The 12,897-nt window shown below is 32.0% G+C and overlaps 1 long non-coding RNA gene across 1 annotated transcript; it reads left to right on the top strand.

The window, feature by feature from the left end:
* The first annotated feature begins 11,634 nt into the window (after positions 1-11,634).
* LOC111510306 (uncharacterized) lies at positions 11,635-12,624 on the top strand. Its single transcript, XR_012468015.1, has 3 exons — positions 11,635-11,786; positions 11,872-12,143; positions 12,229-12,624. It is a non-coding gene; the product is annotated as an uncharacterized lncRNA (long non-coding RNA).
* The last annotated feature ends 273 nt before the right edge of the window (positions 12,625-12,897 follow it).

Genomic DNA, 12,897 nt, shown 5'->3' on the forward strand with positions numbered 1-12,897 from the left:
GAGTTGTGTGTTGTAATTTCAACAAAAAATGAACGAATATTATCTCAATGAATGATTCAAACCTACATTTCACATAAATTGTTTCAAGTGTTTTGATGATTCACCAGTCATCGGTGAATTATCAAAATGAATAAACCTGTGAATGGAGATAGTAACACTGAAAATCTCGGCCGCGAAAGCCTTAACCAATGTATTAATCGAAAATTAAATATTAAGTTTTTGTAAGTATAGTCAGAGGTGTATTCAGTTGAACCTCTTGAACTAATTTTTTGAAAGTAGCTGAAGATAAGGCAAGTTTAGTCTTTCTGGGACGCTTCAGACTACCAAGGTTGTTTGTTATTATGATTTGGAACCTTTTAATAGACAAAGAAGAAAGTAGAAAAATAGATAACATTTTCTTCTGAATGAAATACTTTTTACTGATCTGTTCAGTTTCTATGCAGCTACAGGCATCATGGAAATTCCTTGACTTAGGTGTTCTATACTCGATTTCAAACAATTGCTTTGATGTAGAGACTCATCGAGCTGTTTTTCAAACAACGAAAAATGTCTGCCCAATACGAGATAAAGTCACTCCAACTTGTTTAATATTTCCAATCTGATTTATAAGATCTCATATGTGAGAATTTTTTGGACTTATACAAGAGAAGATCTCAATGATTTGAATAAACTGAAACTACTACACATACAGTATAATACGTTAAAACACGAGTTTGATTTTCCAATATATGTCTGAAAGAAGAATGATTTTTTAGAAACTTGGAAAACAAGGACTCCTTAAATGGATCAACGAACGTGTATTTTATTGTAGGAGTGAATAATATGTTTCACATATTACAGAGCACGAATCACATAAAACCTACAATTGGTTGTATTAGAAACATATAATAAGGATTTGTATCGGCTAGTTCTATTGAATGATCTGATCAATCGAGCCAATGATTTGTATTGATAAATGTGGCAGAAAATTAATCAGTTTTTCTATTTCATATCCTGCTACAAATCCACCGAATATCTTTCAATCAAAATTTATTTGTTTGAAGAATGTTGAAAGAATGAATACCTACAATTAAAAAGATGAGCTGAAAAAAATAACAACTTCATTAAGCAAAATAACTGAAATTACAATGAAATGAAATACAAGCAACAATTCATAATTGAACAAATAACAAGAAATGAAAATCAACATTGAAAGATTTTAAGCCAAGTTACTCCACGACGTTTCGAAACGTCGTGAACCAACTTAGCTTGAAATCTTGTAATTTTCATTCCTTGTTAATTGTTCAATTTTCAATTGTTGCTTGTATTTAATTTCAATGTAAGCTCAGTTATTTTCGCTTAATATAATTGTTATTTTTCAGCTAATCTTTTTTAATATTATTGATTCTCTCAGGGAGTTCAAATCATTTTATATCATATTAGACAATGGAATTCCGAACTAATGAAATGCAAAAAGATATAATATACTCAAAAGGCATTTATTCGATCTGGATCACTCTGGTTCAGGAAAAACTTTGGAAACTAATAACTCGTGGTCATTTTCCAATTTATACTTCTCAAGAATGAAATAAGGTGGTCTGATATGAGCGCATAAATTCTTTGACTCCCTTCGTGATTTAGTACGCCAAACAAGTGATTATCGCAACAACGCCTTCAACGCCTCAGGCGCCGAAAACTGTTAAAACAAACATCACTGTTGTTACTCGTTATTTCAATATCTTGTTTCTTGGTTTCATGTAGCCGCTGGATACCATTTTCACTCTCTAACACCAGTAACGGACTAGCCATTCTGGAGATCGCGCCTCAAATCAACGGGTATTTCCCATAGCTTCAATTTCAAGTAACTCCTCGATTAAATAATTATTGGTTTCAAAATACTAGTATCATTAGTATATTTTAATCAGGTGAATTAGTAAATTATCACAGCGACTGTGTTTCCATGATATCATCTTTGTTAGTATGTAAAAAACTATGGATAATCAATAAGTTTCATTGCATGATAGCAGTTGAATCAAAGAAAATGTTAAGGAAATGAGAAATATTGGAAGTCCCTATGGTGAAATTATTCTAACACAATTTTTGTTCACCCCAGAACTGCGACAACTCTTCCTAAAAAATTAACTGTTATTCATTCTCTTTGGAGAATGGTCTCAGAACTACCAAATTGTTGTGAGGGTTACAATTTGTATGTAGATGACAACTGTTACTCAGAAAAAACTATTTTCTTTTTTTGTATGAATGAACACAGGGTATCACAAACTTGTGATACCCTGTTTAGAATCTTTGGTGTAGTAATGAATATTACTGGAGTTTTTTCCAAACCGTTATTTTCATCACCTCGACACGTGTTTCAATCACTAAGTGATCATCTTCAAGAGGAAGATTAACCCGTGTCGAGGTGTTGAAAATAACGGTTTCGTGTTGAGATCAAACTCCAGTAATATTCTTCACTTTGTGAACTGTTATAAAGAAATCTCACAGTAAAGTGTTGTTTATATCTGTATATCAGAGGTCCCTGTTTCAATTCTGCATATATATACACCCTAATTATATTTCGGTATTGAATAACGTTGTTTCAATCAGCCAAGCTGTGATGTAAATGGGATGAGAGCTAGGTATGAGTCCAAGTATAACACAAAGAAGAATGTGTCATAATAGATATCAAAAACAAATTTGCATGAGTAACTGCTGTGTTTTATAGTTTCAAACCAATGTGTCATGGAAAGAAATATACACAAAAATTGTTCAATCTAATGTGAATGAATACAGTGGATAGGGTCAAAATCAATATGCATATATGAACAAACTCATCAATTGAACCCCTAACGACAAATTACTTACTAATTGCACTCTTCTGTGGTTTATATTACGCAGTAATTTTTTGCGGTAAACTTTTCAGTTTGCCCTTTATCACACTTCAACAAATTCTCCATTGATTTTCTTCCGTACATTTTTCAGATAATGAATGAGTAAACAATCAAAAGACAATAAGGAATATACCTTACGTTTTTACTATTTTTATAATTAAATCATATGCGTTTGAAGCAATATCGATTATCCTAATATGAAGGACACATTTTGTTACACAATTAGATTGTCACAAATATGAAACCTTCACCTCGGAAAAATACTAATGAAGTTCGATGAATCTTTGAAGCTTGTAATGTGAGAGACTATGGAAGGTTGAACACCCAGAATAAAGTAAGAAAAATTATCCCATATTTTTACTATTATTATAATCAAAACAATATATCCGTTCAAAGTAATATCAATTATCTTCTCAGTATTACACAATTTCTGACACGATTGAACCAATATTTCAAAACAAATAATTAGATTGTCACTGAGGTGAACCTTCATCTCAAAAAAATACTAATGATATTCGTCAAAATCTTCTGAACTAATATTAAGACAGAATGAATATCATTATGTCATTTGAAAAAACTATAAAACATGAATTCGATGACATTATTTCTGATCTTCCAATTCTAATTTTTGTATAGCTTTACATTTGATTTACGTAAGAAAATTTCTTCTTTATTCTAAGCCTCAATATGACCCTGGATAATATGTGATTTATGAATATATTTATTTATATACCATTAAATATTTGAAGTTAATTCAGTTGTCTTTATTTACTTATAAGAAAATAGCCCTAAGTATGAGATGGGCGATATAGTAACAGGTAATAGTGTTTTCGTTATGGGAGGATCCTTCGTATAATCGCTACATCTGAAACCCGTGTAAAAAACAATCGCATCCACCGATCAAAAATGTTTTTCTGTTTTTTATTACAAAAATCAAAACATATAACCACAATTAAAAAAGAATATAGCGGTATAATTCATACCATGTTTCATTTCAGTAAGGGTGAACTTGATTATAAGATCTACCGAAAGGGTTGTAGAGACTACCTTTATATTTGAAATTGTATTGTATATTTGTATTGATTCAATGAATATATTCCAATTAGCCATATAAATGAATTTCATTATGATTACGGCAAAAATTTTGGCATTGGTGTCAATGAAAACACATAATTTGAAAGTTTCACGAGAATATAGAGCCACGTAAAAAGAGTTCAAATAGCAAATGATTTTTTTATCCGTTTTCAAAACTATTGGGAATTATTCCAGAATATAGCTCGAGAGAGCGAAAATCTAATATTTTTCTGTGACGGAAAAAACGACGATTTAATATTGAAAAAAAACATATTATTACAATATGCTAAAGTCAGAAAATTATCGATGCAAAATTTGAATTTTTAAACAGGTAGGCTGTTGTACTTATAGCGTTGCTAGGAAACCAATCAATAGAAAATCAAATATCTGTCAATTCAATTCTGTGATTTGATTTAAAAATTGCGAACTTAGTGATCAGTAGTTATTTTGAAAAATGTCTAATTCCGAGTTTTCTCTGACTCCACCGGAGTTAGAGCAGCGAAATTAGCGTCACAAAAATGATTGCTAGCTAAATCGCATAAAATTCATGAAACCGCGTATTCAAGATTTAATTTTTTTTTCCGTCACAGAAAAAAAAAACTTCTCTTGACGCGCGTTCCGCTAAGCAAGTTAGCATCATCAGGAGATGACAGAAATTAAATAATAGATTTAATTGTTGCTATCGATTCTTTGACTACGGTAAAACTTTTCACGAATCTCAACTCTGGGATTGTTAGAATACCAGTTCAGCAGAAAGAATGTGACATTCAATAACACTAATGAAGATAAAGATTTGGCGATATCATACTTTGTGAATTTACAGAAGAGATCTCTACATGTGTACTTTCATTGAGAAAACTTTCAAGGAATGTTCGATAGTTGGGAGAACTCTATTGTTTTGCCACCTCTTATCCTGAAATAGTACAGAAGACTGAGGTAGAGCAGCTAGTGTCCGACCGAAACTGGTTTTTACGACCGAAACCGAAAACGAAATTCGGCAACGGTCTCAGTTTCGGCCAAAACCGAAACTTCCTTACAAGGATTATGTTTTGAGGGAAAAATAAAGAGAACGTTATTATAATCAGTCAGTCTTTATTTTTTTATTTTTAAATCACAACGTTATGCAGTCTTCGACATTTTTACTTTTTGATAATTAACATAACAAACCCTTATTTGAAAAAACATATTAATTGCATCTAAAAAATACTTAAAATTGGTGAGGTGTTTATTTGAGTGGGTGTTGAATATTATTGATGGTTTTTCAAAAATATTAAACATAAAATTACTTATTTAGGTTGTTACCTAATATCACAATAGGTACTTAATATTTTTGTAATAAACAAAGTGAATAACAAACTGAGTCACGACATGATTAGGCTCGTGGACGCGGCAAAATATTTTCGTCGCTTGTATTAAATTCAACGCGCCGAACATTACCGATCACAGCGCGGGAACTCCGGAATGCTGTTTCGGTTTCGGTCGTAGTTTCGGCAGGTTTGCCGCCGAAACCGAAACTAAACCGAAACCCGTTTTTTTGCCGAAACTCGACCGAAACCGAAACTGAAATTTCGGTCGGACACTAAAAGCAGTCATTAGCTTTTACTCACTCTTACTCAATAGATACGAGTACCAATCCAAACTGTAAAATAACGTATAGGGAAGACTTTAATGAAATGAATGGCAACACTTCTGTCTAATTTCCACCAGTTATTTTGTTTTTACGACCGGTTTCGGGTTTTATCCAAGAATCAAGTATAAAAACTAACTAATATATTTGAAGTCTAAAAACGTGATTTAGTAGAGAGTTTATAGGTAAGTTGGCTGGAGAGATAATTGAATGAACAGCGGTGCAAACTTTAGGAATTCATCATAGGAGATAATAGAAATTTTTGACGTTGTCAAACTTATGAATACGAAGGTGGAGACCTACATAAATGAAGTTTCTCATTTGGGGTCATATATTTCGGGTTTTCAATTCATAGAGTAGACATCAGTTTTCTCTTAAAGAGACACAGTTATTAAGACTTTTCGATTTTTCCCATTTGTCGTGCACTGATGTGAGTCACATCACATCACATATGGCATACGATGGAGTTTGTGAGTCTATAAACTGCCATCTAATGACGATTCATGGCCCTTTACCTAATAGTATAGAGAATAGAGCAAAATCGCCACTCAGCAAGAGTTAAAGAAATGAATAATATCATTCGAAATACAATTCAGTAATAGTTCTGGTTGAACTGGACTCACCAACTGTATCAACTACCAAATGATAATACACAAACTCAAAAATCAAAGAATTCACAATAAATTGACGAAGTAGTACTTTATATAACCGGAAAGAAAATGATCTCATCAAATCTTATGAACCAATCATTGTGTAGGTGTTCGCCAGGATTATTTCTGGGCCCTTTGCTCTTCATATTCTACAAAAAAAAAGGTTACCGTGTTTTATAAACAGAAACAAAAATGTCATCTAAGAGTGTAACATTGGAAACCATAAAAGATACAAATTCGGTTATATAAGGAAAAAGTTTTTCATTATAGAGTTCAGTTAATCTACGTTTCAAAATTTAGGATATTTTAATTATGTGTTTCTCAAAAAAGAAATTTTGGATTGAGATTCTGTAGATGCTATCTTGCACCGCTTGAAAAGAGGCAACAACGAAGTGTTCCTCGTTATTTAATATCGCTTCAAATAACGTCAGTGAAAATTCACAAAAACTGGTGAATTTTGGTTCTTTCCGACTATCTCCGAAACTAATCGAAATGGTATTGTGGGCATCATTTTCTATGTACTAAAAGTCATTCCATAAAAATATTGATTACAAAAAAAAATTGAAATGAATCCCACTTCAAAAATAAACTTTCTTGGAAATATCAACAAGCAATTAATAATTCAAGTCAAGTCAATTCTTCTTTTATGAATCACCAATGAGTGAAATAGTCACAAACACTGTTCAAGAAATAAGTCCAATTTATTTCTTCCCGATTTTAAAATCGATGAATAATTTTCTCCTATCTATAATCTGAACATATATAGAAAGGAAAAGTTCCGTGGTCACTAGAAACATCAGCATCTGCCTTGTACCATATGCACCCTTTCGTTACCTGAAGAGAAACATCTGTGTTTTTCCACAAAATATAGTATTTCTTACAATTTTGCGAATGAATCCTCCAATTTCATCTACATCTGTCTGTTGTTTACCCTTTGGGTGAACTCTTTTACTGATAAGCGCGTGGGTGGTTGAATAATAACAACTCGAACTATTGTGGAACATTTAGCGTTAATGCAAGCTGTTCAATTTGGTGAGTATTAAAAATATTTAGAATGTTTACTCGAAGATTTGTGTATATGAATTTGGTGTTGAAGATATTACATCATTGAACATTTTTAGCTCCAATAGAATTTCTGGAATGATTCATTAATTCGATTTCAAACATATTTTTTCAATATATGTGTAGTTCATTCATATATGCATCTATATTTTCAGGTATGTAAAATAACACACCTCAAAGATAGCAGTACTAAATTTCATGAAATTGAAGGGAAAAATCGAACGTTTGTTGAACCTTGAAAGAATGGAAGATCAGGCTGAAAGAAAAAACTTCCTTCTCAGTATTCAACGTTATATTTATGTCAATTTTATCATTATTACTGTCTGGCACTTTCACAAACTCATTGAAGGATGTATAGCAATCGGTAATTACGTTATTATTTCAATTCCACTTCACTTAAATATTTTAATTGTAGTTTATTCTACGGAACTCTTTTGAATTTTTTTTTAATAGTTGATGAATTATCTAAAATTCAAGATGAAATGTATATCTTAGACGCCTTAATATTTTCTATTCAGTCAAATATATGATGAAATTTGTATACATACTTCAGTGAACCAACCTATAACATCGTCCGTTTTTAGAAATATTGAAATTGATTCATTTCATATAAGAAATTTGCTGAAAAAAATCAAGATCGACATTGACAATTATAAAAACCAGGTTGCCTCAAATCGGATGGCACGCTCATAAAAAATCTGTTTAAAATCTGTTTTTCCGTTAATCAGCTGTCGCCCCCATACGAACGACAACTCTCAGAAGTTGAGAAACTTGTGCGAGCTAAGGACTAACGAGGTCTTACCTTTTAACGTGTGATTCCTAACACGGAATAAGCATTTTGTGAACATAATCTGATGACTTATTGAAGGTTTCCGTGACATTTTTTTTGTGCAAACAGAGAAAAACAGTCACACATTTTGATTTATCGGTATTCAAAAGTCAATGAACAGTCTGAAAAAAATAAAGATTGTATTGGAGAATTTTATATCAGGTGTAGACAAAGTAAATTTCTAATGAACTCCGATAAGTTTCTACGTGATTTCAATGTATTTTTGACAAAAGATGTGCTTTTCATCAGTAACTTAGTTTTCAAAAAAAAAAACTGAGAAATTGTACCAGGAAGTTCTATAGAAAACTCCGATTTCCGTCATCAAGAATGAATTTTGTTCAGAATCAATTATCAACTTAGACATATTTCATATCTTCCTAGGCATCTGTCAGAAAATTTTATAATTGAGATGAAATCGAGAAGGAAAACTGCAAGATAGTTGATTTTTTCTGAGAATTTCGTGCACACTATTTTGGAATTGATTTTTTTTCATGCATATTTCAATTACATAAATATTTCAGTAACCAATAATCATCACAGGGGTCACAAAATATCGTTATTGATGTTTCACATCTTCCAAGCGTCCCGTGACGGATCACAATTTTTTTTCTATTGACCTCCCGATTCATTCACCATTTACTATTCTTTCTTTGTTCAAAAAATTCATTCTACTCATACTAGTAGCAAAGTTATCTTGATCGTCAAATAAGCATTTCCATACGATACATATTTCATATGAGAAAAGCCTTCAATCAAACGAAAAACTTTATCGTCACTGAGAGGCCGTCTACTCATTTCGTCGATACATTATTGCCAAAGACTCGATCTTTAATATCGAAATTTGTTAAATAAAAATAGCTTCGACACAGTTATATTTGTTTTATTGGAAATAACTGATTCCGAAGATCAGTAAATAAAATTATCAGATTTTCTTGGCAGAACTCATTCTGAATTGATTTATCAGTGTCCATGACAACCACAGACAACTTGATTTCCTTTCAGTTTTATTAGGAGACATGTATTCTCATCAGATGATCGACTGTAGCATATCTACGATTTCTCACCGATGAATTAGTTCAATCATTGTTATATCTATCAAAAATAACTTTAACGCTGGGGCCATAGTTATTACGTAAATATATGTACTGATTCATATACAGAGAATCTTATCAAAAAAATTTTTATATAATTATATGCATATCAAGAAACACTTCATTGTGAAATTTTCACTAAATAGTTTTTAAAAAATGCAACACGTGTTTCGCTATGAAATAGCTTGTTCAATAGCTACTGTATAGCGAAACATGTGTTGCGTTTTTGGAAAACTGTTAAGTAAAGATCTCACAGTGATTCTGGAATACGTATTTCCATGTATTTTCATCAAGTATCGGCCGATTCCATCACATATATAAATATTATTCAAACATTATATATAATTTTGTCCCGCTCATGTTCCTGCTGACAAAAATTTGGAAAAAAACGTCGATTTTGGTGATGTTTCTGAAGACATTCGAGTTTATTCAACGTTTATATAAACTTCAAAAAGTTCACTTCGTTGAATTTGAATTATTTGGCCTCAAGATGAATTCATCACGAACACTGCAACACGAGATTTGTCCAGATATGAATTTATAATTTGACAAAAAATAGGTAGCACTCTCCTTGAGCAAGTTTGTTTTCAAATCCTTTCACAACTGATTCATCAATTTGATTTATCATAAATATGAATAAATGCCATAAGAAGTCAATATCCATGTTTGGGGACGCTATGAGAGGAAGGGATAAAGAGGTTTCACACAATTTCAATTTATTTAGGTTTTCATTTTGCTTCAATCGTATGACCAGAATTCAAAATTCGTTATTTTGCGCTAAAATTCCCTGCAATTTTTTTATCATCTCAGTAGGGAATGCTCGTAGCGATGAAAATTCATATTTTATCTTGTTCAAAAAATAGATGTTTCGAAATATATTCTGTCATAACTCTCAACAGATTTTCATCGCTCAGTTTTTGTTTTTTTAATAATAACCAAAGTTTAAATCATCAAAATAATGATATTTTCAACAAAGTTAAAAACAACACTCCATTTTAAGTAATGGTGGAACACGTTTCCATCACGTGTTATTTTCTTTCAAGAGTATTCCACTCTTTTTATGACCTGTAACATATACCATAGACGTCAATGGGCCGACATGAGCATATATCACTCAAACTGGGTGTTAATTAGCATGTAATACTATGGCAGCTGAAATGTTGAGAAAATTTGCGACTACTAAATAAATGTAAGTGTACCATATGGAGTGATAATAACCACAGCTTCGAAAAACGATACCATCAATTACTCTTAAAGCCTTCAGTACTAATTTACGAAAAAACCATTTCGAACGAATAACGAACGTTTCGACTAATAGCGCATAATAAACACATATAATTTCAAGAGGAACGTTTAAAGATCTTTTTCTTTCTAATACTGCCTTCAAGGTGCGTGTTAGCTGCTGACCAGTGGTTCTTAATGCTGGTTTTGCCGCACCGGAGAAACTTTTATGCGTCTAATTTTATTACGGTCAAACCCAGTAATACTTCACGTTTTGGTAATTGATTTAGTGTGTAGCTTCATGAATACTGTATCGAATCTAATTTGCCAATGCTGGAAAACTTAAATGAACTCCTACTTTATTGCGGTTAGGACCGTCCTAAGTAAAAAGTTTGAACATTGATTTTTGGATTGTTGAAGGGACCTTACGAGTGAGTTTACTAAGGTGAGCAAATGAACCACAAACTCTAATACATTTTTTGCAAGGGTTCTAAGATTATGGTGTTAAGCTTGATATCACATTTTTTAAATGATGCCTTCGTACTTTGATCAATATCAATATCAAGACATTTTATATAAATTAACTATTATTTGTTTTTCGTTTACTACATGACCTTGTTTTTATTCATTTGCTGTATTATCCTATATTAGAGAAGTGGATTGGAAAAAATATTATGATATGGAAAAACGTTTTTCAAATAAAGTATTTCACTTATTCAAGATAAGCGAGCAGCTTAATATTAATTCATTGAACCCATTTTCCATGAAAACAAGAATTTTAAAGTTCCACACATTGAAATTATGGGCTTTCAAACCACAGGTTTGAAGATTTTAGGATCTTGTGTAACAGCATGCCGAACTGTATCTGCTCATGGAATAGGTCGAATCTGTTTCACAGAATTCAGAATCAATGTAATGTTCAACCCAAGTTCGACTTCGCGTCAAGTGCCAAATTTTCTCGATATCATAAACGGACTTCAGTTAACTAAAACTGTTCATCTCTTCAAGAACAACTACAATCTCTTTCAAATTTTACATCGCACAGATCATATCCTCAAACCTAATAAAACAGTCGATTCAACAGAATCCTATTAGAAAAAAAAACTACGTAGTGTACCACAAGAACACGATGCACTTTGAGGGAGACTGAATATGATCTCAGAAAAACTGATAATGATACCCCTTCATTTTGTCAATCAGTAGTCATCGATTCTGTCACCTCTTTCGAATAAATTCTTTAGCAGTTCTCTAGACTTTCGAGAACAAATTTAATGCATCCCAAATTTAGTAAGTAAGTTGCTCCTAAAATAGGAAGCGAAGTGAATCTTCGGGAATGGTTATCAATGAAAAAGTCAGTTTTAAACGGTATGTTGTTGAGAATGAATCGTGTAATGATTTCTGAAGATCTGCAACCCCATGTTCTAAAATAATTTAATTTGACACTTGACAGTGGTATGTTGTTCAAAACAAATCGTGTAATGATTTGACAAGATCTGCAATCCCATTTTCTGAAAGAATTCAAATGGACCTAACTAGGAATCATAAAAATCAAACAATTGGCCAGAAAATATGTTGAATGGGAGAGACTGAATAAGAAAATCGAACTTCAATTGAAAGTTGCGAAACTTTCAATGGAGTACGCCATAATCTACAGAAAGCAGTACTTCAACTATAGGATGAGTCCAGAAATAACTCGGATAACGACTACACACCAATACGCAGGTACTTTTGACAATCATTGTTTCTTAAAGTATGCCGATGCCATGAACTTTCTTTGTAAATAGTTATACATCTGTTTTTGTATCAGATAATGCTACGATTTCCAGAAGTGATGCTCATGGACGTAGAAAAATAAATGGACTCGGCAAACCAATACCTTCAACACAGAATGTTTTGAACTCGCTCGGTTCGGTGGCGAGCGGGTTACGGGGAAGGAGGAATCTTGCGATAGACTGTGACATACCCTCCAACGACAGTGGTGCACGCAATAAATTCAATATGGGCAATGTAAACGAAAATATGCAAAATGTTATATACTTATAAAAACTTCAGAGATCTATTCATCAATTATTGTTAGAGATTATAGATATTTCCGATATCAATTACAGGAAAACTTCATTGTATTCGAAATAAATATAATTACTCGAAAAAGTCGGTTCTTTTAAAGAACTGTTGAAAATTGATAAATAAAAAAAGAGGAAGAAGGAACAATGTTTTGAATTGAGTATTTTGATCTATTCTAGTTCTATCATATTGAAGGTACAAAATGACATCACAAAAAGGTATTTCTTTATAATTTTAAGAGTAGACGGGTTACTAAAGTAATTAGTAAGATAATATTCACCTTTTGATTGAATTTACAATTTGACTGTCTAATTTTCTTTAACCCACCATTATTTTGTCATAGCAGACCTTCTCTCTCTAACAACGAAAATCATCAAAAGTGTCATTGCCTCTCTTTGAAATCAAAACTCAT

This window comes from Leptinotarsa decemlineata, unplaced genomic scaffold (genome assembly GCF_025532065.1).
Source record: "Leptinotarsa decemlineata unplaced genomic scaffold, Ldec_3_MD MMD2_tig00026369_RagTag_RagTag, whole genome shotgun sequence".
NCBI lineage: Eukaryota > Metazoa > Arthropoda > Insecta > Coleoptera > Chrysomelidae > Leptinotarsa > Leptinotarsa decemlineata.